At 34.8% G+C, this 26,077-nt stretch overlaps 1 protein-coding gene across 3 annotated transcripts in view; it reads right to left on the minus strand.

Moving 5' to 3' along the window:
• Nucleotides 1-26,077, minus strand: part of FUT9 (fucosyltransferase 9) — a 156,017-nt gene that overhangs the window by 22,535 nt on the left and 107,405 nt on the right. Inside the window, exon 1 of one of the 3 annotated variants that reach the window (XM_039853037.1) lies at nt 15,812-15,892. The exons of the other annotated variants lie outside the window; for them this stretch is intronic. The gene's annotated coding sequence lies outside the window, so the exon portion shown is untranslated. Of the gene's footprint in view, nt 1-15,811; nt 15,893-26,077 lie in introns of those variants that run through there. 3 annotated transcript variants of the gene reach the window in all.

Consider the following 26,077-nt stretch of genomic DNA (forward strand, 5'->3'; position numbering starts at 1 on the left):
CGAGTAGTGGCCTGTGACTTCAAAAGCAAGTGAAAGAATTACTGGGCCATAGAATTCCATATTTCCTGTCTCAATCAGTGAGGAAAATTACTTATTTTAGAGGTTCTAATAAACATTTCTTGTGTTTCTCTTAGTTTTGAATCACATAATAAAATTCCAGATTTCTCTTTAGAAAAACTGAACAACAACCAACACCAAACAAATTATTAACTACTTTGTTATGCAAATGGTCTTAAAAGAAATTTTTAATGGCAACAATGTGGCATCATAGTTATTTAAAAACTTTTAGATCTCATGAAACATAGAGTATTAGAGAAAACAAAAGAAAATCTGTAGGATTTTTTAAAATGTCCATAATATATGTTAATTATCATATTATAAATATAAAAGACCAGGTGTTTCATCTTACCAGATTCATACCTTTATAAGACAGATGCAAGAATATTGTCTCTTAAAATAGTCACAATTTTTTCTTTTGCTTTTATTGAATAGACTTTAAATGAAGCAAGAACATAGTCAAGGAAACCACTAGTGAACATAAAGACATTGAAAAAAAGACATGCTCAAGTCCTACTTCCCACCAAGAAAGAAGTAAGGTCATGTGGTTTTATGTACATTCATCAATTCATTCAGTAAATATGATTTGTTATCAACTTCATGTTGAGCACCATTCAAGTTGCTCTTGATATAGTAGGTAAAGAAGATAGACAAGTTCTTTTCTCTCATGCAGCTAACATTTTAGTGGGGGATGGCAGATAAAGAAGACAATGTCAGTTAAGGCAAGTTATTTGAAGAAAATAAAATATAGTACTAGAGAATGACTAGTGTCTACACAAATTAGATGATAAAGGATATTTAAGGGAGACTTAAATGACAAATGGGAGCCAGCCCTCAGTAATCTGGAGAAAAAGCAATGGAAAGGAATTAAAGAAAATAGAAAAATGCCAATATGACTGAACAGACTGCTATGTGTCTCGTGGAACTATTCATGTATTACTCCCTACAAGAATGCATTTCCTATCCCTCTCCACTAGTCCAAATTCAAACCTCTCATTTCCAATAAGTTTTCTTTCAAATCCAAAACATCATCTATTTTGACTCCAGACTTAAAAAATTTTTCCTCTTAATAATGTTTTAATATTTCAATGATACTGGGAAACTTCACACTTAATTACATATTATGTAAATGTTTGTAAATGGCTCTCTTATGTCCTCAGAGTATACAGTTAATACTTCAAGAATGAGAATTGTGTCTCTTTATTTTATCCTGAAGAGTGATAATCCTTTTGGACAAATGATATTGACAAAATAAGAATTTTGAGGCTTGGTGAAGTTCTACCAGCATTTGACATTTGACCCTGAAATTATAGCTTACTCATTAGATTTTCTACCTCTAAAACAGGTTTTGTGGAAAGAAAAGAATGCCTCTGAGGGTAATACCAGCAGCACCTTGGTAAAAGCTAATAAAAGCAAATGTATGTTAAATAAGAATAAATTATTTGAAACTGTTCACATCAGGTACATTAACAAATGTATCCTAGAAACTTTATCCCTGGTTTAATGATTTAAATCTGTTTCTTAGCTGTTGTCAGTTCTCAGTCTTAAACTTTCAATGATTGTTCTTTTTCTTTTTTTTTCAGTAATAAGGTTCCTTTTTTTCTTGTCTTGACTTTTGGCAGCAATCTCTAATTGGTACTATGGTGCAGAAAAGCACACTGTTCAGACTCTAATCTTCAAAAAAGGGGGCAAAATGTTACAGGTATTGTGTACTTAATAAGCTGAACATGTCTCAGTAATGTAGTGTTATTTTCCAAATACAGAGACCAAATAATTGCTTAAAATTGTATTCAGATGCATACACAATCACAAACAAACATTTTCACGCACGCACACACACACACACACACACACACACATGTATAAATGCATATGGCATAAATGACAGTGTCTCCAAGAAAAAAGTTAAAGGAAATCTTTCATTCCGGGTAGCTCAGGTTGATGATAAGAGGAAATATTTTCTACCTTTAGAATTGAAAATGAGAGTCAACCAAAAATGTTCTTAAGTATTAGAAAAAAATATTTTGCTACGTGTTTCAGGACAGGATCTCAGGATGGTATTTCAGGTCACTTGCCTAATTTGGGATGAATGGGGAAAAACCAAGAATGAGCATTTCTTGAATTGATGGGAGCTCTCGAATCAGGGGATTCAAAATTTTGCTTCATGGGCCCTCTTTAACCCTGCTGTTGAGAACTTTAAAATATTGCGGTTAAAAATGTCTCTTTTATTTTTACCAGGCTCTGTAAAAATAATACATCTGAGACAAAGTCATCTTGAGAAGTAGAGAATGGCAACAAGAATGAGGTGTCTAGAAACACTACAAGGGGAGCTTAAAAGAATCTAGACTGCATGAGGAAGAAGATGGGCGTCTCAGACCGCTCTTATGCCCACCTTACCATGCTCTGGACCCCACCTGGCACTCTGATCTCAGCTTCTGGGAGGCGACCATCTCCAGCCAGCCCTCCACCAGCTGTGGCAGTTGTAATCCGAAGGTGCCTTTCTTTGGGTCATGTACCAAGCACCAACTGCTTTATTTTTGTGACACACTGAGTGTGGGACATTCTTGGGACCCTGCAGAGCATTCAGAAGTGCTGGGCTGTTAATATCTAAGGATCAGCCTTGTCTAAACAAGGGTGGGAACTGATTTAAAAAAATGCTTTTGTCTTTTATCCCCCAGTCAGATGGCTCTGACATATTTTGTGAGGCTCCTCAGAATATGCCATGGGTTTGAGTGTCAGTCACCTGTTTGGTGGCCAACTTGGTAATACTTTTGTACCTTTCCTTTTTCATTTGTCTTGTTTTGTGTTCGTATTTCTCAGGATCACAGGCTCCTCAAAATTTCTAGCAATCAAGTCTCAGGCCTTGCTTTCAAGACTGAAGCTAAAGAAGTGGGGATTTAGGAGAAAAAAAAAAAGGAATAAAGGAGGAACCCAAAACAGTAGACTGTTAATTAATTTATGTTCTAAATCAAGGCTGAGTGATTAGAGAAATTGAGAGAGTTTTATAAAAACCTGGCTTTTTTTTTTTGTTTTTTCAAGTTTTTACTTGACTTGTATCACTATCCCCAAATGCCCCATTCTCCAGGGTTTTAAATATGTTGTCTGTATGGAGAGCTAGAAAAATATATTTCCTTCTAATCCCAGGATAGTAGTTCTTTGTGATTATTACATACTTTATGGACTTCTATTAACTTACTACAGAAACTACGGGAAAACCATTATTTTCAATCTATAAGGCAATGATTCTACGTGACAGTAATAATATTTTCTTATTTTATTCCTATTCAAAAGTATTTATGTATGTGTATGTGTGTTTATGTATGCATGCATGTATATGAAAAAAAATTGTTCTATTTTAACTGGTTTTAACTGGTTGTTCTTTTTCAAAGAAAAAAAAAGGACAGTTTAATTTTGATATAATGTAGTCCATGTCCCTAATGTATTGATGTGGGTTGTTTTCTGTTTATGGTTAGTATAAATCCCTGCTGTTAACGTTAAATCTTATTTATAACCTATTTTAAACAGCTGCCAGAGGCAATCTTGGGTTTCTGCTCTCATGGATTGCAATATCAATTTGACCTACTGTGCACATTTTAAACTACTTATACTCAATTCCTGTGAAACTTAGCATTTTCATGAAATTCAGGTAGAAACTCAATTTTCATGCATCATTTAACATCATTGACTTATAAATAAGAGAACGCTTAAAATGGCAAAGTGAGTTTGAGCTTCTCAAGATGCTATCTATACACATACATTTCCTTCTCTGATCAAAGTTTTCACCCTTGTTCTTTGAAATATTATATTTGTAATTTCATTAGACAGTTATGAATGAAACATCAGAATGAAAGCATTTTTCAATATCTAATTTAGCTGGAACTGCAAATGAGTCCTATTTGTTTTCAGGGTTGGTTTTATTTCATTAAGTTAGAATTACCTGTTTTCTAATTACATTGGAAATAAATAGCCTTTTCACAAGCTAATGGAAAAAAATCACTCAACTTTATTCCAAATTTATTTGGCTGATAGAAAGAAAGTAATCCCTCACTCATCTATACTGTAAGAAATTAATTTCTTTTTCTCAACACAATAAAAAATGTTGATTTGAATTTCCCCAAACAAGTCAAAATCAAATAATTTTTAAGAGCAAAGGAGAAAAATTTGATAAACAGCATTAAAAAAGCGAGTTGAGTAGTATTTCATTATATATATATGTATACATATATACTACAACTTACTCAGCCATAAGAAAAGATGAAATATTCCCATTTCTGACAACATAGATGGACCTTGAAGATACTATGCTAAGTGAAAAAATCAGATGAAAAAGGACAAAAACCCATAAGATTTCACTCCTATGTGGAATATAAAACAAAAAAGCAACAAAAATAAACTCATAGAAAAAGACAATAGAATGGTAGTTACCAGAGGGTGTGGGAACAGGGTGAATTGAGTAAAAGGGTCAAATATATGGTAACAGAAGGAAACCAGACATTTGATGCTGAGCATGCAATAGTGGATACAAATATTAGATTACAAATTTCAGGTAGTTTGTATAATGTTCTTAACCAATGTTAACTGAATAAAAAAAAGAACTAAAAGGGCCAATATTATTTAAAAAAGAGATTTGAACATGTAAAAAAAGTTTTTAGAATCGTTCTTCAATTTGTAATCTAAAGAGAGGAATAAACAGTTTAACTTTAAAATTATTGCGTGCTATGATAATAAAGTTTCCTGAGAGATAAAAGTCTAATTCTAATCTTTAATAGAAAAAAAAAAAGACAACACACAAGCAACAACAAAACAAACCCAGTCTCTCTCTCTCTCTCCCTTCCCCTCTCAGCAATAATAAAAAAGAAACTATGACTTTCTAAGAATTATGATTTTGTTTCATTTATTTAACTTAGTTGGCTTTTATTGAGTTCTTACTACGTGCTTATATCTATGCTGAGTACCTTTTTTTTTTTTACACTATTTCACTGAATTCTCAAATAACTCTATCCTCCATGATAATGACATTATTTTATTTAATGAGGGTGAATTTAAAATGCAACTGAAACTATAAGTACAGCTTAATTTAAAGTATTTGCTACACAGTCATCAAAATTTCCATAGGCAATACTAAGTTGCACACCAGCAGATCAGTTTTTCACTACTTGGTCGATCACTATATTGGACACTGAGGAGCACTGCTCAGCTTCCTCCTTTAGGACATTGGCACACACTTTCCTAATTGCAGGGACTGTTGGCTATTGTTGACTCACAATTGAGTCCCTCCACAGCTGAGTGCCTCTTCTAAACTTGTTTCTAGATTCACTGTTTTGTCAAAGTGAGAGTACTAAGGCCTGCCCCCCTTCCCTCAATACGTGCTCTCTTTGAAGGACCATCCCATATCCAGAATTCCCTATGATCGTATGAGCCCCCTGGAGTGGCTGCACAGCAGATCCCCTTCTTCCTCTACCTAATCTTGCTTCCCTTGCTTTATTATAGGTGCTTTTGATGGACATGACCAAGGAAAGAATCAGTGAGTTGAAAGATTTGTCAACAGAAACTTCTCAAATTGAAATACAAAGGGAAACAATAATGAAAATAACCAAGACAGAACATCCAAGTACTGTAAGACAATCTTAAAAAGGAGTGACCTACACACAATTAGACTACCATATGAAGAAGTAAGAGAAAATAGAGCAGAAGATATATTTAAAATAACAATGGTCAAGAATTTTCCAAAATTAATAATAGAAACCAAACCACAGAGTTTGGAATTTCAGTGAACACCATGTAGGATAAATAACAACAATTTTACACCTGGGCATATAGTTTTTAAACTATAGAAAACCAAAGACAGAGATAAAAATCTTGAAAGAAGCCAGAGGAGGTAAAAAATATCATACCTATAATAACAAAAGATAATAATTATAGTAGACTTTTCATCAGAAGTTATGCATGCATGAAGAAAATGGAATAAAACACTTACCATTGAAAAAAAGAAACTCCCCCATCCTAGAGCTCTAAATTCTGAAAAAAATATTTATTAAAGTAATGGAAAAATAAAGACTTTCTCAAACAAAAACACACGGAATTCTTTGCCAGAAAACCTGCCCTCCAAGAAATGTGAAAAGAATGTTTTCAAGGTTAAAGAATATGATATATTGGAAACTCATATTTACATAAGAGAAGGAAAAGTGCCAGAGGAAGAATAAATGAAGGTAAAATAAAATTTTTATTTTTCTTATTCTTAAGTGAAAAAATAAACATTTAAAGTAACAATGTATTGGGTGATTTTAGTATATGGATAAGTGAAATTAATGACAACTGGGTCATGATGGAAGGGAAGAATTGGTAATGCTCTTTTAAGTGCTCTTCAGTACACAGAAAGTGATATAGTGTTATTTGAATGTCAAATAATTTTAGATTAATTAAAAATGTAAATTGCAAACTCTAGGACGGTTGCTAATTTTTTTTATGGTATAATTGATACACTAAGAAAAGAGAAAATAAAATCACATAAAATGCTCAATTAAAATCACAGAAAGCAAAAAAAGAGAAGAGAAATAAGAACAACCACAATGAAAACATGGTAGATATTGATCCTATTATATCAATAATCACTTCAAATGCGAATGTTCTTAATAAACCAATTTAAAAAATAAGGCTCAATAATATGTTGCTTACAACAATCCTGCTTTAAACACAAAAACTCATATAGTTTAAAAGTAGAAGGATGGAGTAAGATAAATCATATTAACAGTGAATAAAAGAAGTCTGGAGTAGCTGTCTTAATTTAATACAGCATACTTCACATTTAAAAATATTATCATGGATAAAGATGACATTATATAGTAATCTATTCTCCAATAAGTCTATTTCCAAAAAGTTATAACAATCTTTAACATGTATACATTTAACAATAAAGCATCAAAATATATGAGGGAATAACTGATAGAATTGCAAGGAGAAATAAAACAATCCACATGTATAGTTGGAGACTTGAACACCTTTGTTTCAACAATCGATAGACAAGCAGGTAGAAAATCAATAAGGGTTATAGCACCATAGATAGCCACCTATGGTTAGTGGCTGCTGTATTGAACAGTAAAACCTTCGTCTCTTGCTACTCAAAATGTCATCTCTGGACCAGCAGAACTACTTTTCTTTGGAGCTTGTTAGAAATCTGGAATTTCAAGCAACACTCCAGACTTAACTAAATAAGGATTTTCATTTTTAGCAAAATACCTAGCTGATTCATATGTACGTTAAAGTTTGAGAAACATTGTACTCAATCATCAGAAAACCTAAACATTCCACCAAATCAGACTAGGGTATCCATTACTACTCATCATTCAACTGTGATTATTAGCACTGTCTAATGGTAAGTGTCATTGGATCATATTTGGAGAGAGGAAATAGTGATGGCATGGTAGTAATGCCATCCCCGGGAATCTTTGAAGCAATGCCTCTTTACTTTTAAAGGCAATCGTCTTTGCAAGTCATTAAAAGTACCCCAAACCACCTATAGCTGTGCCTACAATAATGAACAATCTTAAATACAGTCTTTATGCTCAAATCATAATATTTTATATGTGGTGATACCTCATATATATATAGTGTTAGCTTCTGGATAATTACACATATACAGAGTGGCATCAGAGTCAGGGAACAGTTCACAGGGGGTGTGGTTTACAAGAGATTATGCATATAATTAAGGAATGTAGGAGAGTGGATGGCCCAAATAAAGTTCACAATGGGCCATCAATGGACAATTTCCCAAGTAAAAAGAAAAGAGATATTTTAGTGACCAGTTATGACCAAAATGCCAAATCCCTTAGTGAACCAAGAGAGAATGAATTCTTGAGATAAGGAATAGGCAAAAGATGCAGAAATCGTGGTATTTGTCCTTTGCTAACAAATACAACTACAGGAAAGGATGGGCAACACACACTCCTTAAAGAAGAGCCAGAAAGGTTGAAAAGATATGTAGCAGAGCAAACTACCCTGAAAATCTCAGCTACCTCAAGAGAACTAAAGAATCTTAGACTTAAAGTTCTTCAGTATCTAAAGTGTCCCGAGAATATTTGGTGAAAAAAACAAGCTAAGTCCTATACTTTACTTGCCTCAGAAAACAGCACTGCCTTCAAAGGGGCATGCTGAAGGCATCTCCAATGACTAATTCCCAGGCTGGGTGCACAACTGTGGTACAACCTCAGTGACTCTGTGATAATTTATCTAGCACTCAGCCTGTCCCTTGCTGCCCAGTGTCTGCACATGTAGCAAAGCCTAGTAGACTCTCCTGTGATGCCACAGGTTTCCAGCTTTTTATACCCCAGTGAACAGTGAACAGATCAGAAAGTGCCCTAATCCTTGCATACTGTCACAATTTTCACCAAAGATTTTAATAACCAAATAACCATGAGCCTCTTCTGGTGGGTCTTGACAGCTTTTATATTCTACATAGAGACATCTTTTACTCTGTGGGGTGGACCTGCTAAGAAACCATCAACAAATTATGATACTACAGAATTATACTAGGGTTCTTTAGAAATTGTTTCTAAACACAATGTCCTTGAATAGTAAAATAATACCAAATAATCCCGTCTGAAAAAAAAAAAAATCTTTAAACAGTCTACGCTTGCGAAGATTTGTGAATCAGGAAGTTTAAGCAGAAGGACTAGCTGACTTGTTGAACAGGTAAATACTTTCGATTGCCTTCAAAGAAAGCATTTATTGACAAAACATTTCATCCTGGATTTTTGGTATATTTTTACCTACGTGTAGTGGATACAGGCAAACGCTTTGAAAGGTAAAGACTGTTTTCTAACCGGAATTGCCAATTTGTGCCCCAAATAAAAGATTCTGTCAGTAGAATGATCTATTTGGCAAGGCCATTCTTTTCCTGCATCAACTAGTGAACTTGCCCCAAGGAAACAGTGCTAGTACTTTGTGCTATTTCATCATCTTGCTGTATGACTTCATTGTTCAGCTTGTGGATCAAAATGTTACTGAGAACACACTATTTTATCACAAACAAGATTTAATGAGAAATATAACATTATGCAGACAACATATAAAAAGTTAAAATGTAAATAATACAATCTTCAGGTACTGTTTGTACAATGGTACAATCTTCAGGTACTGATTCTGTTTAAAGTCAAGTATCAAGAAAAGCTTGGAGAATCTAATGATTTCCTTGAGTATCAAAAGAATTGTCAATTTTATGATTAAAAAATGGACAAATTGGATTAAAAAATACAGAATTTCAACAATTGGAGTGTATGAAAAGCCAAATGAACACTCTAGAAATGAAAATATGTGGTCCAAAATTAAGAACTCATTCCTTCCTTCCTCCTTCTCTCCCTTCTTCCCTCCCTCCCTTCTTTCCTTCCTTTCTAAATATGACATTTAAAATATAAAGTTAGGCAAATAGCATTGTGAAAATCCTGATAAACATTAATCATATTTTTTTCAGAAAAGCAGATTGCAAAAGCACAATTTAAAAGTCATCATTGTTGAGGCTATGTATAATATCTTCTCTAATAATGCTTGTTCTATTAGTGATATTTAAAGGCTGAATTATGTATTTTACATAAATTAAATTTCTGATTTAGAGAGAAAAATGAATAACAGTGGAAATCATATTTACTATAAATATATTCCTTTCATTTGCATATTATCATTATGGCAAAATCTGTATTTCTTTAATGAATTTGTCTTTAAAAAGAAGACAGTAGTAAATGTGAAGACAAGTGATCTTTGGATTATCAAAAGAGAAAAAATACAAAGCAGTATTGGTCTATATTAATATGTTATTGATTTAAATTATAATTGTAAGACTAAGTAGTACTCACTGAGAAGTGGATTTATTTCCTGTTTTGGAAAATATGATTATATACTATTTTGAAATCATTAGTTGAATTAGCTTTACAGCCCTCATTGGCATTACTGAGGCTTATATGTTTAAATTCTTCTACATTGTTTTTGCTTCATTTAAAGTTATTAAAATTTTGGTTTATTTTTAAATGTCATTATTTGTCTAGAATAAATTCTAAACTAGAATTTGTTAACCAATATCACCCCAATAAATTTAATTAGCTAAAGGGAGCTCTAGCTAATGAAGAGATTCAGAACAAGCTTCCCCAAGATGTGCTACTTTGGCATGTGAGTTATTTTGAGTTGAAGGCAAATGAAACCCCGTGAGCTTATGAAAACTTTTAAATTAGGGACCTTGTCTATAATAAGAGTTATCACAAGAAATAATTTTTATGACCTTTCTATAGACCAGGGCAAAATTCTAATTACTGAACATCTGCTCTTCTTATTTTCTTACAAAATTACTTTCCTCCCATTTGAAGACTCAGGACATCTTACCTCATTCCTTAGCTCAGGATATCATATGTACCTTATTTTACCTTTCTGTTTCTGAACCTCTCATGTGTATGGGGTCTCTGACTCTCTCTTGTATGTGGGGTTCCCATATGTATGTATGTAATTAAATTTGGTCATTTTATCTTTTTAATCTGCCTTGTGCCTATTTGATTATTAGACCCAGCCAGAAGAACATGGAGAGATACAGAAAAGCTTCTTCTTCCCCCACACTAACACCAACAATCCTAAAATTAAAAAAAAGTTAAATTAAATTTATTAGGGTGACATTGGTTAATAAAATTATATAGCTTTCAAGTGTACAATTCAATAATACATCATATGTATATTGCATTGTGTGTTCACCACCCAAAGTTAATTTTTTTTCCATCACAATATATTTGACCCCATTAGCCCTTATTTATCTCCTCTCTTCCCCTTTTGCCCTCTAGTAACCATTAAACTATTATCTGTGTCTAAGAGTCTCTGTTTGTCTTATTCATTTGTTGCTTTCATTTTTATATTTCACATATGAGTGAAGTTATATGGTTCTCAACTTTTTGGTTTGACTTATTTCACTTAGCATGATAATCTCAAGATCCATCCATGTTGTTGCAAATGGCAGCATTTCATTTTTTCTTATGGCTGAGTAATATTCCATTGTATATATGTACCACATCTTCTTTATCCAATCATCTATCGAAGGGCATTTGGTTGTTTTGAAAAATAATCCTAAGTTTAGGAGTATTTTTCACTCTGATTCAGTGCACCTTCTCTACATAGCTTTATTACACAATCTCTTACAGGAGAAAAAAAAACAAAACAAAAAGAAATTCATCAGAATAATGTAAAAATTAAAAAAAAGTATAATGAAAGTGCCTTACATTCTATCTTATTTAACACTAATTTAACAAATTTCAAGGAGCTGAAGGCTCTCCTCTGAGATATTTTCAGTGATTTTGGTAACAGATCTCTAAGGTACTGTGGATAGAAGACTAGTCATACATAACCATTTCACAATTAAATGAGGAAATGAAGGTGAAGGTATTAATTATATTATATAAAATAAAAAAGTGAATAACAAATAGAAGTAACTGGAACTTGTTCAGCCTTCCTAGCTAGTCATGATTTCATAACATCTTTATCTCGAGCTAGGAGTAGCTAACTTAGTAACTTTGGGGGCAAGATTTAGACAGAAGCTTTGCCTTGTATTTCTCCCTCTCTTTTCTCTAACAACAAACCAACCCAACTTTAATGAGAACTGAGGAAAAAAATAACATTCAAACTAACATTTTCTGCCCATCATTTTATTTAATGGTAACGTACTTCAGTTCTGTGGAGATAGGCAGTCACAATTTATACATTCAAGATCTAAATCTCAGTAAAAAAGGAGACATTTCAATTATATTTTATAAGAACTAGGCTTATAGTGAATTAAAATAGAGAGATATAGTGCTTTAAGAAAAAAAGAATGTTCCCAAGTCCCCATGGGGAAAAAGGAAGAGATCATTGCGATAAGTGTGTTGGCTCATAGTATTTACAGGTCAAAAGAAAAATTACCAGTTCTAGTCCAGTATAAAAAGTTAAAAACCTTCCAGTAGCATTACATATTCCATTGGTGAAAAAAATGCATCAGCCTCACCAAGTATGTGAAGTATGCTTTGAACAGCAGCAAAGTAATTACTTCCCTCCTTGGAATCAGCTCTCCTTACTGAAACCACAAAACCTTAAATTAAAAAGCTGGAAGAGACAGCTTGGTTTTTATAGTTTTCAAAGGGATACAGCTATACAGATTTATAAGCTACAGAAGAAAATCTTAGACCAGAAATAGTTATACTGCACCTAACAAAAGCATGTTAAGAAACAAAACTGGAAATTAATTGCTTTAATAATCAGTTATTTAATGGTACCTAAAGAAACAACCGTTATGTATAAGTTTGCTAGGGCTGCCATAACAAAATGCCACAGACTTGGTGGCTTCAAGAACATACACTTATTTTCTCACAGTTCTAGAATCTAGAAGTCTAAGATCAAGGTGCAGGGAGAGTTGGGCTCTTCTGAGGCTTCTCTCCTTAGCTCGTAGATGGCCACCCTCTTACTGCTTCTTTACTTTCCATCCTAATGGTCTCATACGAACTTAATCACCTCTTTAAAAACCTTATTTCAAAATTATGTTATATCTGAGGTACTGGGTGTTGGGACTTCAATATATGAATTTAGGAGGAACACAATTTAGCTCAAAACACCTTCTCCCCGTGAAAGAAAAAACTTTTACAATAAATCATTGGACACTACGCCTTTCTTGTTCCTCCTAACTCCCAATTAGTAACTCTCTAGATTTAAGATAAATCTATATATAAAGTTTTAAAATGTTTATAAGTTTTCTAAGAACATTCAAAAAAAGGCAGATGCTATCAAAAAGTGAACTTCAATAGCTGTAGATCTGAGAGATTTTTTGCTGAGTGGGGGCCGTTTTTCTGCACAATATAGAGTATGCTTTTGTGATATAAAGAAAAGCGTATAGGAATATTAATAAAATGTGAGTAAGTACTGGAACTGTCATTGCCTCCTCAGCAAGCACTGTATCCCTCTGTATTGCATAGCAGTGAAGCACTTTGGAGGACTGATCCCACCCAGAAGGGAACTTACATGAGGTCTGATCCAATACTGACCCCTGTCTTCTGATCTGCATGTGCAGGACTGGTGTCCAGTTACAGTGACTGGTTCAGAAGTAGACACATGAACTAATTTGGTCCAAGCAGCATGAACCTCAGAATTTTTTTTTTTTTTTTTTTTTGGTGAGGAATTGGCTTTATTAAGTGATTCATGAATCAGGCAGCATTCCATCTACCAACTAGACATGTGCTCCCAGAATTTTTGACTGCTGAGAAGAGTAAGTCTCTTTCTAGCTGGTCAATATGGTTAGTAGAATACCTGCAATTGTAGTAGATGTTTCGCAACCATGAGTAAAGTAAGTCTAAGAATGAAACTTTTTGTGGAAGAATAAAGAGCTAACAGAATTATAAAGAAATTGAGTTAGGCTTGGTCAGACTGTACCCCCAATTCCCCACCTCTTGACTTTTAAATTATGCAAGCTAATAAATTCCTTTTATTTTTCAAGAGAGCTTAAGATATGCATTCTGTGATCACAACAAAAACTATCGTTACTAATATATCTTATAATTTCCAACTAAGAACCTAAGTACTGTTTGTTTACTTTTTTATTACTGTTGTAACACCCCCACCCCCCAAAAAAACAAAACTCCAGAAATTTCTTAATAAAACTTGGCCAGGTAATTGTGGCTATGTAGTCAATTAAGGGAACCAGACCTAAAAACACAGAATTAGCAGTGGATCATCATTTGGGAAAATGATTTCACTACCCTGTGCCCTGATATTTCATTTTTGCTAATATCCAACTCCAAGAGGCATGATGAATATTATTAAAGTGATAACTGCAAAATACTTTGAGCTCTGATTTAGAGAGTAATAGAAAGTACATCATTAGCATATGGAAGCAAATATTATGTTAAGCAAGATTAACTACCGGATTTAAAGTGTGAGGGTTGGAGAAGAGCCAGTGTCCCTGAAACTGGCGAGGTTGGCATGCAGATTATTTAGAACTGAAATCAAAGCCCACACACTCAAGAAGACCTTTTTTTTTTCCTTTTCCTATCTTCACCTTTTCTTCTTAAAGAGATTCACATAGAAAAACCTGCTTCAGGAAGGGAAAAAGCATAATCACCTTAAGCAGTTTCACCTTAGCATTACACAGAAAAGATCTGAGCAGGGGCTTGTTAGCTAGATTCCACCACCGCCCCATTCAAATCTAAGATTTCAATGGGGCGGTGGTGGAATCTAGCTAACAAGCGTTCCTCGCTTTTCTCCTTTGTCCATAATGACATATATCCCCAACTTTGCCTCACTGTCTTCGGAATTTTTATGCTTATGTGAATCCCCTGTGCACACGTATTAAAATTCATTTTTTTTTTTTCTGCTGTTAATCTGCTGTATGTTGTTTGAATTAGTAAACCATCAAGAAAACTAAAGGGGTAATGGGAAAGTTCCCCTGGCCTGACAAAAGTATCTATTCCACTTTCTTCCATTACTCATTGAAAACTGGTCGTGAAATAAGGTTAATGAGATAGAAATATACAGTTTGCTAATCAAATCCAGAAACAAAAGATAAATGTAGTAACTCCCTCTGAAGGAAAATTAAGAATTCAATCATTTCCTTTCCAGATCGAGATTGGCTGCTGGCCATTACTAGCAAAAGAAATATTTCTGAAAGGGGCAGGAAATTAAGTCTATGGTACATAGGAATAAAGACATTCTATCTTTTTTTTTTTTTTTTAACGGCAGCAGTGATTCTAGCATTCATAATTGAAAGCTCCAAAGAAACTCTGAAAAAGTGAGATTTGAGACATGGTGATAAATGAGAGACCTCAGGAGGTAGGCAGTATTTCCCATATTCTCATTTAACAAGTTATTATTTCTGTCTTGTCTGAGTGAAGACCTTTTTAGATATCTGAGATATAATGGTTATTATCAGGATACAGACAACTTCTAGTGAAGACATATGCCTTTGTATATTCTTAGCTTAATTCATTCTGATTTATCTGACTTTTCAGATATTTTTGAATGTCATACCTAGGTAGAAATTTGGAAAGTATTTATAATTCTTTCTCACATTATCTACTTATAGGGAATCCTACACTCTTATAAAAAAGTGATGGTACGTCAGTTTTTCTAGTATTCAAAAAATATAGATTAATGCAAGGTATCAATCAATGCCTAATGTCCTTTTGTGATTTTAATAAGAGGGCAGGGAGAAATAAAGCAGTGTGCTCTGAGAGAGGGCACAAAGTACATCCTGGATTAGTTGTGAGGAATCAAGTCTCAGATGGTCTGATTCGTTACTCTTCAAAAACTGTTTACATGTATTTACAGAATTTCGATTCTTGAAAATTTATCTTACCAATTACCTATGGCAGTTAAATACTTTCTCCTTCCCAGATTTATTGAGATATATATATAATTGACATATAACATTGAGTATGACATAATGATTTAATATAATATGTATAAACTGAGAAATAATAACCGAAAATGGTTAGTTAACACATCAATCACCTCACATAGTTATAATTTTTTTTTATAGTAAGAACTTTTAAGACTTCCCCTCTTAGCAACTTTCAAATACACAGTACAGTTAACTACTTTTGTTAAGTACTTAAGTTGATATCCACTTAACAGATGGGAAAAAATGATGGGCTTGATTTAAGGCACTTTAATTTTATTAATGAGAAGAATTAATAACTTCTCTATAATACTTAAAATCTGTGTCCATTTAGTGCTGTTCCTAACTAATTTCTACAGTTTTCCAAGAAGTTACCTGGATGCAGTTTGCCTATTCTCTGTGAGGCAAAGCTCAGCTTTCACCGAACTGTGCATGTGCGAATGAAAACACTCTTCATATTATGCTCTTCAGGTATTGCTTTAAATGCTTTTTTAGCAATACTCTCCTGAAAGACAAGAGTTCTCCATTTACAACTCTATCAACTGAACGGACAGTAATATTAAATTATTGGTACTTGGCAAAATATTCATAGGCAAAGTCACACAGCAAATCATAGCCTAAAAGGACAAATCTAGTGACACAGGATGTTGTGACTCTAAGTAGACAGGCAGAAAGACAAGTGCTAATGGAATCCTTTTATCTTAAATGACAATGGCTAGAGAGCAGATTGCTTCAAGACATTTTATGAAAATATAATTACCTAGAATTATTCAGCCCCACTTCATTGATTCATTTATTCAAGAAATACTTATTGAATAGCTGCTATGTACCAAGAGGTAGGCTCTGAAGGGGACCAAAAGTTTTGCCTTTTGGGATATTGATTTTAAGCTGGTTATTAAGAAACAAGACTCAGAAGGAAACTTTGACCCTCTCCGCTTTCCTGCCTAAGAGAGTCAGAGAGAAAGACCTACTCAGATGGGAAATCTAAGGAGCCTAATTTGAATTCAGTGTGGTGGATGGTCGGGCTTCAAGCAGAGGCCTGTTTACTAGATCCCCCATTGTGTCTCATTATTTCTGGGTTGCCTAGTAGAAATTTACCTGCAGTGTGTGTTCTGCTCTTCTTCAACTACTTGTAAATTGCCTACTTCCTTCTAAATCGCTACCTCCCCTTTTTCCTCTAAGGCTTATTTGCCCAATTTTATCTCACTGTCTTTGGAATTTTAATGCCTATGTGATTTCCTCATGCTCATGTTTTAAAATTTGATTTTCTCCTGTTAATCTCTCTCTGTCAATTTTATTATTAGCCCACCTAGAAGAACTCAGAAGGTAGGAGGGAAAGTATTATTATTTTTTAGCTCTCATACATTCAAAGATGAACAAAACGGACATAGATAGCCCCAACCCTACTAGGGCTTTTGGCCCAGTGAGAGAGCTAGGCAGTAAAATAAGCACTTAGAATTAATGTGAGGAGTGACCATGAGAGGTGACAGAGTGCTGTAGAAGACAAGGTGGGCACCAGATGTCTGTGGGAGGAACGTCCATGTGTAAATCTGGGTCGCTATTAAAATCTGATCCTCAGGGATGAGATTCAAGTTGAATTTATTGGTGTGGGTGTCACCAGCATATATGGTATATAATAATTAAAACCCTCACAGAGAGAAAGATGATCCACAGAAGAGACAATGTCCAAAGGCAGAATCCTGAGTAGTTTCAGATTTTAAAATACAGGCTCCTTTTCTATCTATGGTTTCTCAAAATGTAATACTGATCTCACCCTAAGTAAAGATGGGAACAGTGTCAATGGCACTAAATATCTCTCTAAAATGTTTTTCAACACGTTCTGGCGTTAAGTGGACTTGGGGATACCAGTGTCCTCTGACTTCTTTCTGAATGCTTCTCAACTTTATCTCTCTAATTTATGGCTTATATTTTTTCACTATTGCTATTGTTTATCTCAAATATCGGAGCTTGAGAGATGCTTTTATGATAAGAAGGAGGCCTTAGTGATTAAAAATAGTTTCAAAGCTCATAGGTCTCCATTATGTAACTCTTTTTATATTGGATGATTGCCTCCTGGTGAAAGAAAAAAGATAAATTCTTCCTTAGGTCCAAACTATCCTAGCTGGAACTCAAAGTTCATGAGAGATGAAGATAGTGAACCTGTATATAACAAAATTCTGCTCATAGCTTTGTGTAACAGGTATCTTGAGATTTTTGGGAAGTTTTGTTTTGCATAACTTTGGCAAGTGAACTAGCTTATGGATGTGCTGAGGCCATTTACAGTGCCCTGAAGCAAGCAGAAAGGAAAGACTGATGTCTTTACCTGATAAAATCTTTAAGGAAGGCTACCTGCCTTCAAGTATGTCTGCATTTGATCTGAAAACAGGTGAATAATTTCACTTCATTTTAAGCAGCGAAGACAAGGAAGGTATAATTTCTCCTATTCCCATTGATAGATATTCTTTTCTCTATTTTAAAATGAGATTATCTCCTTCATACATTGTAGTATATTTTGAGAAAAAAGCCCCAAATTTCTGTTATAGAGTTATAACGGCCTGAAGTATAAGTTACCCTAAGGACAACTTGCTACCAAGTTTTTCAAAACATTTAAGCCTCAAGGAAGAGAAGCTCCCCTCATTTTCCTTTAAAATCAAAAATTTAACATTTATTTTAACCTTCAAGTGACTTTAGGTTAAAACATTTTCTTGCTGTTACCAGGTCTGCTGATTTTGGAAATCATATTTCAAAATATCAGTTAGACTTCTTTCTGCTATCTGCAAATATAAATGATGGAATCCTTTCTGTAGCCACACTTAGAAAGATAATTATAAAGCTGATATCAGTAGCATAGCTCAATCTCAAGATGAATTTAGTACCTTGCTATTATAAAACTGAAAAATCTAAAATAAGAACAAGGTGGGAGTTGTTCAAGTATTATCCTGCTTCTTACCCTCAATCCTAGGAAATTACATGTGCCTTTTGTTGTCATTATTGCACCAGGCCAGCTCCAACAGCTCAAGTACAGAAAGGTTTTAACTCTTCACAGAAATGGATTATTCTGGAAAGAAGGAGGCAGTTTTTCTTTTGTGTGCTGTGGGCGGAACAGAGGTTGATGTATAGCGGCACATGGATTAGGTACTACTGCTGAGCTGTTGAGCTGGCATCATCTCCTTCAGTCTATCCTACACATGCTGCCAGAATCAATCTCCTAAAGCACAGCTCTTGTTCTGTCATTCCCCTCTCAAAATTCTCACTACCTCATCCAAGTCTGGTCCAAAATGCTCCACCATCTAGTGCCTTATTGCCCACTATTCTCTTTCACATGCTATAGATGCTTGAGTGAAATGAAGTACTTTTTTTTCAGTATGTGCCTCACACCACCCTTGCCCCTGGCTTTTCTGCTTTTCTTCATATTGCTCTCTCTACTGGGAATGCTGAATCTATCGTCCCCCAGAGGCCTCTCCAACCCCAACGTCTCTGTCAATTCCCATACTTTGATAGTCCGGGCTTATCAAAAACTCCACTTTCTTTATAATGATTTCTTGATCCCTGATCACTTCTTCTGAATTCTTATGGCACTTTATCTGAAAGTCTCTAGTTTGCACCATTTTTTCTCCTAGATTGAGGTTATTATTAGATATGTCTTATTATTCCTTCTAAAAGAACCAAGATCCAGGTGGATAGAGATTACTTTTTACTCTAGAAGTATAATTATTAAACATTCTGGCAAAGTATGGTTTGCTTTTAATGGAAGTTGCAGCTGTATTTTTTTCTAGTAATGTCCATATTTCAATAAGGTTTATTCTTGGCTCTGCTGATGATTGTGAATAATTGAGTTTTGCTTGATGTTTATAATATACACTTGATCTAAGGCAATCAATTTCATGTGACTTAAGGAAATGAGAATTCTTTTTTAAGAATGGGTATACTAAGAAGACATTTGATGTAGGCATTAAAATATTTGCCTACTTTTTAATGTAAGACAATGGTGGAGGAGGGTAAATTTTAAGTCATTATTTCTATTTTACTCCTAAAATGTTCCATTGTGGTTTTCAATGGGCTTTTTTGTCTTTCTTAAACTCGGTTACATGTCATCTAAATTAGTAATTATGTTCCTCATTAAAACAAATGCACTCTGGTGCTGGTAGAAGAATTAAATTCAATTTAGCAAAAATGCATGGAATACTAACTATATGAGATAATGGTAGAAAATTATACAGTGAAAGTGGTCTATTTGCTCAAGTTGTTCAAAAATCAAACAGCTTAAATTTTAAGCCATAGTCACATAAAAGCCGTTGAACATTTTGTCAGGATTTGTGTGCATGTATAGTGTCAGAATAAAAACATTAGATTTGTTTAAATTTTTATTTACTTATACTATTATAGGAGTAGTTATTCAATTTTTTCTTATTTTAATGTCTTTTCAACCCTATTACAAAATATATACCTGAAGCAATATATATCTTGAGCAATACAAAATTGTTACAACCTGAGCTTCCCAAAGGCCACCCCAGGCTTTGCAATATTTCACTGTTCTCATAGGGTTAATGGAGTTATCAAGAACCCAGGAACAAATGGCCTTCGTAGTACATTTCCACAGCTAGACTAATTGTGCCTGTAATTTTTACTGAAAACAAAACCGTAATATTTGAGAAAGCCAGCAGTGAGAGTCCATTTTTGATGTACTAAAGAGCACTCCAACTTTATCTACCTCAATGATGAGACTTGTTTGATGAATATTTATTCATGTTTTGATTATTTTTTGATGGTGGTTGTTGACTGGCTTCTATCCTCCAAACTCCTCAGAGTTCTAAGGAGTACTTAGAATAAAATCATTTTGGAGATAGGAAGGACATGGTCATTATCCAGCTTTAATTTTCCATTCTCTAGGTAAGAATCTGAGAGCTAGAGTGGTTAAGTGAATTGCTCAAGGTCATTTAGTAATTTCCTGTCACTAGAACCTAGATTTTTACATTTCTAGCTTAATGACTGATTAGTCTACTACTACAGGTAGAAAGAATTCTAGCTATCATTTTTGTGAGGTATGTGATGGGTTAAAAATGGATTTTATTGAATGACTGTCCTTCAATTCGTTGCACATGTTCTGTCCTGCTTCAACACCTTTTTCCCAACATAAATGTTTCTTTTGAAGGCTTCTCTTTGATGTTGTTTCTAAAACTAATTTTCCCTCCGGTGCTCTTTATCTCATGTTCAGTGGTTCTTTTACCTTTATCTCTGATGTGAAACTATCAAATGTACTCCCCCCCGCCCCCAAATATTAGCTATATTTCAGCCCCTGAATATCTTTTATCTAGCATGGCTATGATATCTTCAAAGAATTCCTGCAGATAAGTTATGCAAGCCTGAATCCATCATGGCTAGCCATCAAATGAGGCTTTAGCACTTTGTATGGGGTAATTATTTGACCATCCTTCCTGGAGTCTTTATCATTTCAATTAGCAAAAAAGGAATAGAGAAAAAAGAAATCTTCACTCTGGGTGCTACTAATGGTAAATGTTCATATTGCTTTTAGAAATATAAAGAAGGCATACTTCTATCTTTAGGTTTAAGATCTACTATTGCATGCTTCCTGAAACTTAGTTTTTCCCAGAAAATATACCAATATCTTTACTATTTCTATATCCCACAGTTGCTTATCCCTTTATTTTGCCTTAGTAGAAAGATGAGGATAATAGGTTATTTTACAAACTGAGAGAAAAGATTGTGCTACTCTGATATTAGATAAGAAATAAAAAGGGAGAGTTGCTTTATCTCATATGTAAGGAGGTAATTGCATTTGTACTGATTGTTACTCTTTGGCCTATGAATTCTTTGCTCTCTATTTAATTTCTGGAAGAGAGGCATTTGCTCGTAAGATGTTTTATATTTCATTATGAAATAATAAGAGAGCTAAAGCAAACTTGATTAAATTACAACTATCCAAAGATAAAGAATTTTCAGTTCCAAATTTAGTATTGTCCAATAGCGCTTGTCAATTAACAGCAATAAAACCATGGATGCAGCAGACCCATGAGCATATTTAGCTGGCTTCTGGATGCATACTTTGAAATAAATTTAAAATTCATTTTACCATTTTATAATAAAGCAAAACTTTCACCAAATAGTAATGTGGTTTTATGGTAACATGGAAAAGAATGAGAAGGTACATGAAATAGAAGTTTAGACATTTCCCTTTGGTTATGTTCTATAACAAAGTGGCACTCCAGAATTAATTTATTTCTCTTTAAAAGTAGTTTCAGAGGAGGAAAAGCAAGGAATATTACCATATGCATGATGAACCAAGAGTTTTATTTGTTTATTTATTTTTTACTCTGATCAAATTAGCCTATTCTTAGGAAGTACTGTATAGGCATTTAAACTGAATTATAAAAATATGACCCCTGATGTTTTGGTTTGCAGTTTTGAAATTTGTCTTTTTTGTGTGTGTGTTTAAATTAGAGACACATTTTCTTTAATTTAATAATTTGGTGTGTAAAAGGTAATCTGCAACATTAACAAATACCTTCCAGTATTGATTACATACTAAAAATAATAAAGTAGATAACAAAGTTCTTGAGGTTTCTATAAAATGGTAAAGTGATAGACTGAAAATTAAAAAAGGAAATTAGAATTGTCTTTGAAACTATGATTTATTTAAAACATAATCTGATCCCTACATAAGAAGTACCAGGTGAGATGCCTTAGAAAAGGGTATAAAGCTGCATGGTCCACAGCATCTTCTGCCATTTAGAAGCTCATATCTAATGGCAGATCATTTCACTTCTGCACAAATTCAGCCTGTTTCCTATGTCGCACTGATTAAAAGTCAGATTTTACTGTGACCTTGTAATCTACAAAACTTAACAAAATATTCCCCCCCACCAACCACCCCAACCCATTCTTGCTACCTCACTGATGTGATCTTCCACTACAAGCTTTCTCACTGTTGTCTCAACAAGCCAGGTACATGTCTGCCTCGGGGCCTTTGCAAATCTGCCAAAAAGCTTTGTTCGGATATCCACAAGGGTACCTCCTTCACTTCATTTAAATCTTCACTCAAAACTCTCCTCAGTGAAGTCTTTTTTTTTAAATATTTTATATTTTCTTATTTTTTAATTTCAGTTGATGTATGATATTATATTAGTTTCAGGTATACAACATAGCGATTAGACATTTACATAATTTACAAAATGATCACCCAATAAATCTAGTACTCATCTGACATAGTTATTACAATATTATTGACTATATTCCCTATGCTATACTATTTTGTAACTACAAATTTGTACTTCTTAATCCCTTCCCCCTTTTCACCCATCCCCTCAATACCCTCCCATCTGGCAACCATCGAAATGTTCTCCGTATCTATGGCTTAGTTTCTGTTTCGTTTCTACATTTATTTTGTTCTTCAGATTCCGCATATAAGTGAAATCATATGGAAATTGTCTTTCTCTGTCTAATTTATTTCATTTAGTATAATATTTTCTAGGTCCATCTGTCTTGTTGCAGATGGCAAGATTTCATTCTTTTAAATGGCTGAGTAATATTCCATTGCATATATGTACTTCTTCTTTATGCATTCATCTATTGCTGGACACTTAGGTTGCTTCCATATCTTGGCTATTGTAAATAATGCTGCAATGAGCATATGTATGCATATGTCTTTTCGTATTAGTGTTTTGGGTTTCTTTAAATAAATTTCCAGAAGTGGGATTACTGGGTCCTTATTTGTCTCTTGTTATATAGCCTTTGGTTTGAAGTCTATTTTGTCATATAGATACTGTTACCCCAGGTTTTTTTTTTAGAAAAAAATTTTTAAATTAGTTTATTTGAATTATTTGCAAGTATACAGTACATTGATTAGACATCTATATAGTTCATAAAACGATCCCCCAATTGCTCCCTCCACCTAGCCAACATATTAATGCTAACTGCATTCTCTATACCATGCTCCCCATCCCTGTGACCATCTATCAACTACGAATGTGTACTTCTTTAACCTTTCACTCCATTTTCCTAGTCCTCTACACCCCTTCCCTTCTGTCCATCACCAAATTGTCCACTATATTTGTGTCTGTTTTTGATTAGTTTGTTCCTTTTATTCCTTAGATTCCACATATAAGTGAACCCCAGGATTTTTTGTTGTCGTTTGTTCTGATTTTCACTTAACATCTTTTTCTACCCGTTTACTTTCAGTCTGTATGTGTCTTTTGATCTGAAAGGAGTCTCTTGTAGGCAGCATATGTAAGGGTCTTGTTTTCTTATCCATTCAACCACCTTATGTCTTTTGATTTAACGCATTTAAAGTAATTGTTGACAGATATGTAGTTATTGACATTTTATTATTCATATTTTTGATCTTTTTTTTTTTCTTCTTAGAAAAGTCCCTTTGACATTTTTGTAATACTGGTTTGGTAGTGATAAACTCCTTTAGCTTTTTCTTGTCTGGAAAACTCTTTATCTGTCCTTTGATTCTAAATGATAGCTTTGCTGGATAATCTTGGTTGTAGGTCCTTACTTTTCATTACTTTGAATATTTCCTGCTAATCTCTCTGGCCTGCAAATTTTCTATTGATAAATCAGGTTACAGTCTTGTGGGAGCTCCCGTGTAGGTAACTAACTCCTTTTCTCTTGCTGTTTTTAAAATTCCCTTTGTCTTTAGCCTTTAGCATTTTAATGATGATGTGCCTTGGAGCGGGCCTATTTGAGTTCATCTTGTTTGGACTCTCTGCACTTCCTGGGATTGTATGTCTATTTCTTTTAATAGGTTAGGGAAGTTTTCCATAATTGTTTCTTCAAATAGTTTCTCTCTCTCTTCACCTTCTGGCACCCCTATGATGAAAATGTTAGTATGCTTGATGTTGTCGCAGAGGCCTCTTAAACTATTCTCATATTTTTTTAAATTCTTTTTTCTTTTTCTGTTCTGATTGGGTGTTTTCTGCTACCTTGTTTTCCAAATGGCTGATTTGATTCTCTGCTTCATCTAATCTACTATTGATTCCCTCTAATGTATTCTTCATTTCAGTTATTGTATTCTTCATTTTGGACTGGTTCTTTTTAATATTTTCTATCTTCATTTTTATGTTTCCTATCTCTTTGTCGAAGTTCTCACTATGATCACTGAGCATCCTTATAGCCAGTATTTTGAACTCTGCATCTGATAGATTGTTTGTCTCCATTTCATTTGTTTCTTTTCTGGAGATTTGTTCTGTTCTTTCATTTGGGATATGCGTCTTTGTCTCCTTGTTTTGGCTGCCTCTCTTTGTTCGTTTCTATATATTAGGTAGAGCTGCTGTCTCTCATTCTTCATAGAGTGGCCTTATGTAGTAAGTGTGCTGTGTGGCCCACTGGTGCAGTCTCCCTGGTCACCTTAGCCAGGTGCTCCAGTTGTGTTCCTTGTGTGTGCCTCCTGTTGTAGTTGAGCCTTGATTACTGTTGACACATCAGTGGGAGAGATTGACCCTCATGCTCAATTGATTGTGAGGACTGGCGTGACTACATTGGAGGAGCTATTGTGCAGGTACTGAAGCTACAGAGCAGGATTTACTTTAGCAGGGCTATGGTGCCTGCTGAGTCTACCCTTTAGATGTGTCATCTGTGGAGATGGTTGGGTATTGCTCTGGCATGGTCTGAATCTGGCCACTGGGTGTATTGATTCTCGGTCCTCTTGCAGGCCAAGTTCAGCAGCTTCTTGTGCCATGCCTAGGGCCACTTGGTATGAGCTATAAAGTGATCTGCAGATGGTTGTCACTTGTTCTGGGCTTGGAGGTGCCTGGGAGAGGCTAAGCTGTGAACTGAAGCTGGCTGCTGCTAGTGTTAGGCTTAGGGCTGCTTAGCAAGAGGTTTGGGGCATGCTGAGGCCAGACGCTGCTTGTTTGGGGTTCGTGAACCTTTGAGAGATTTTAGTTAAGTCTGCAGCATCAGCCGTGACTGGCCATTTGTATGGAAAAGCCACTGTAAGTGGCTTAGGTGGGCACACAAGTTGGGTGGGGCAGGGTCTCAGGTAATCACCAGGGCCAGGGGAAGAGTGTTAGCTAGCTTCATGGAGGCTGAGATATGGTACCCATCTATGGGTACGGGCTGGGTAGAGAGAGGGTTCAACAAAGGAAAATGGCTTCTACCAGCACCTCTGTCTGGGAAGTGCTGGTAGAAGCACTTCCTGAGTCCTTGCCCTAAAGCCAGATAATTCAGTTCCTTTCCTATGTCCCTGGTGCCTTTTGAGCTGCTGCCCTACTGCTGGAGCTCAGAGTGAGTGAGTTTGTCAGTGAGTAAGACTCTGTGTGGGCCCTTTAAGAGGAACACATGGTACTCCAGCTGCCCTCCATCTCACTGAGCCACAAACTCATCTGGTTTTCACAGCCAGAAGTTTGGGAACTTCTCTTCCCAGCACTGGAGCCCTGGTCTGGGAATTCTGGTGTGGGGCTGGGACCTCTTGCTCTTCAGGGGGCACCTTCACAGCTGAGATATCACTCCAAACTTTAACTACCACATGTAAATATGAGACCAGCCTGTTCTGTATCTCCACTCCTCCTAGCAGTCTTGAGATGGCTTCTTTTGTATGTCTTTAGTTATAAAACTTCTGATCAGCTAGACTTCAGGCTAATCTCAAGGATCGTTGTTCTGTAGTTTAGCTGTAATTTT

Source organism: Pteropus medius, unplaced genomic scaffold (genome assembly GCF_902729225.1).
Source record: "Pteropus medius unplaced genomic scaffold, Ma_sr-lr_union100, whole genome shotgun sequence".
In the NCBI taxonomy this organism is placed as follows: domain Eukaryota; kingdom Metazoa; phylum Chordata; class Mammalia; order Chiroptera; family Pteropodidae; genus Pteropus; species Pteropus medius.